This window comes from Athene noctua, chromosome 6 (assembly GCF_965140245.1).
Source record: "Athene noctua chromosome 6, bAthNoc1.hap1.1, whole genome shotgun sequence".
NCBI lineage: Eukaryota > Metazoa > Chordata > Aves > Strigiformes > Strigidae > Athene > Athene noctua.
Genome location: NC_134042.1, coordinates 51,966,597 through 51,969,304, shown reverse-complemented (window position 1 = coordinate 51,969,304; position 2,708 = coordinate 51,966,597).

Here is a 2,708-nt window from a genome sequence, read left to right as displayed (position 1 = left end):
CGGCAGCCCGCCCCGCCATGGCCGGGACAGGGTTTGAGCGCCGCCGCCGCGCCCGGATTGGTGCAGAGCGCCCGGTGACGTCACGGCCCGCCCGGCGCTGAGCCGCGGCCCGAGGCGGGGGGGAGCGGGGCAATGGAAGCGGCCGGGCGCTGCGGGGCGCGCCGGGGGCAGCGGGAGGGAGCGGCAGCGTCCCCCCCCCCGCGGGATGGTTCGGCCCGGCCGCGCCGCGCGGGGCCCGCTGAGGCGGCAACCGGAAGGGGGGGAAGGGAAAAGGGCGGGCGCGGGGCTGGGGGGACGGTGCCGGCGGGAAGGGGCGAGCGCAGCGCGGTGTGGGCGCGGAGAGACCTCGGAGACCTCAGAGCCACCCCCTGCCCCGGGCAGGGCCACCTTCCACCAGCCCAGGTTGCCCAAAGCCCCGTCCAACCTGGCCTTGAACCCTTCCAGGGAGGGGGCAGCCACAGCTTCTCTGGGCAGCCTGTGCCAGGGCCTCACCCCCTCACAGGGAGGAATTTCTGTTTATTATAAGAAGGTCCGTGTCCTTCTGCTGTTGGTGCCCCAGAGCTGGACCCAGCCCTGCAGGGGGGTCTCCCAGAGCGGAGCAGAGGGGAGAATCCCCCCTGGCCCTGTGCCCCCCCTGCTCTGGGTGCAGCCCAGCACACCGTTGCCTTTCTGGGCTGCCAGCGCACGGTGCTGGCTCACAGGCAGTTTCCACCCTCCGACCCCCCCAAGCCCTTCTCCTCGGGGCTGCTCTCCAGCCCCTCCTGGCCCAGCCTGGGTTTGTGCTGGGGATCGCCCCGACCCACGGGCAGGACCGTGCCCTTGGCCTTGTTGAACTCCACGAGGTTTGCAGGTCCCCCCTCTCCAGCCTGTCCGGGTCCCTGGGGATGGCACATCCCTGCCCTCAGCGTGTCCCCGCACACACAGCTCGGGGCCGGCGGGGAACTTGCTGAGGGGCCTCCATCCCGCTGTCCGTGCCATTGATGACGATATTAAACAGTCCCGGTCCCAACCCCGAGCCCTGAGGACGCCGCTCGTCACCGCTCTCCCCTTGGACATGGAGCTGCTGACCACAACTCTGAGTGTGACCATCCAGGCAGCTCCTCACCCACGGAGTGCTCTGTCCATCAGCCCCATGTCTCTCCTATTTAGAGACGAGGATGTCATGCAGGACAGTGTCAGATGCTTCACACCTCTCCAGGCAGGTAACATCAATTAATCTTCCCCGATCCACCAGCGCTGTAACCCCATCGTAGAAGGCCACCAGATTCCTCAGGTACAGCTTGCCCTCGGTGAAGCCGTGCTGGTGGAGGCATCACCTGGGCTGGCTCCGCTGGTGTCTGCTGCCGGCCTGGGCCCTGGGGGCTCTGAGGGGAGCCATGGGGCTGGTAGCCCTGTGGGTGGGGAGGGCAACCGGAGAAGGGGAAAGAAGAGTATGAAAAAATTAGAGCAGGAATGGCAGGAAGAGGCTGCGTTCACGTTTTGCGGTAGTTGTTACGTGTCTGACGGTGGGCTGTGCACAGCTGACTGTCCGTGCAGCTGGCGCGGTCTCTGCCTGGCAAGCACAGCGCTGGGGAGCTGAAAGCAGGAGAGCAATCTGTTTCATACACTGTAATGTTAGCAGTTCTTAAGTGTGTATTGCACTGCAATGGTTCAGCTCCTCGTGAGAAGAAAAAAAAGAGTTCAGCACACAATTTATTCCTTATCTCTAATGGTATCTTATTGCTGCCATAGTTTCTTAAATATTGATCAGATCAGCTTTTGCCCAAGTAATCAAAAGCAAAGAAAATTTGGTTTGCTCCAGTTACTTGCAGACGCTATCATACTTTTACTTTCTTTCAGAAAAAAAAAAAAAAAAAGGTCAAATGAGTAAGTGGTAGTTCCTTCTTTCTAGTAAAAGATAGGTTTGTGAGATTTGGGGGTGTAGTTTAGGTGGTTGTATGTTATATACTTTTTATAAACTTTGGTAACAGGGCGAAGCAAGTCCCCTTTAGTACATCGTACCAGCTGCCAGTGGAGCTTCCTAAATAGCATTTCTTGAATAATTTTTAAACTTGTTTCCTGATTCTTTGTTCCATAAAGAACAGGTTGATTATATAGAGAAGAAAGACTAACCCGGACTAAGTACAGAAAGCTGTTAAGGTAAAAGGAATGAACTTGGTTTTCACTGGGGCGTGTGAGTTTGGGTACTGTGTGTAGCTGGAACAGCAGCTGTGTACGCAGGAGAGCTTACTCTGTGGGGGAGCAGGTACCTCTGGGGGCAGGTTTCCAGTGCAGACACAGTCTGTGCTGCTGAACCTGAGACGCTGCTTAGAGCCACGTAAACTGAGGTGGGGACGTGACCCACAGACCTGCCTCTGTTAGCTGCCTGCTTTGGCCCCCTTAGAGCTGATTCACCAACCACCACGGCCACAGGTACCTGTATGGAAAGAAATGCCAAGCCTGCCTGAAGAACTCTAAAATGTTACTCTCCTGACTGGTCTCAGAGAAGCTATTTTGGCGGCACCTGCAAAAATACAAGACTAAAAGTCTGTGTTGCAGATTGCATGTAAAGGTGTTTTGCCAGTTATTAGACCTAGCATAAAGGACGCAGCCAGCATCAAGATGAACCAATAACCAGATTGTACCTGACACAAAAGGGTCAGTACATGGGTGAGCGCTGGGGGCACAAACAAGCCTATCAGGTTATACATAACCGACATCAATCCCAA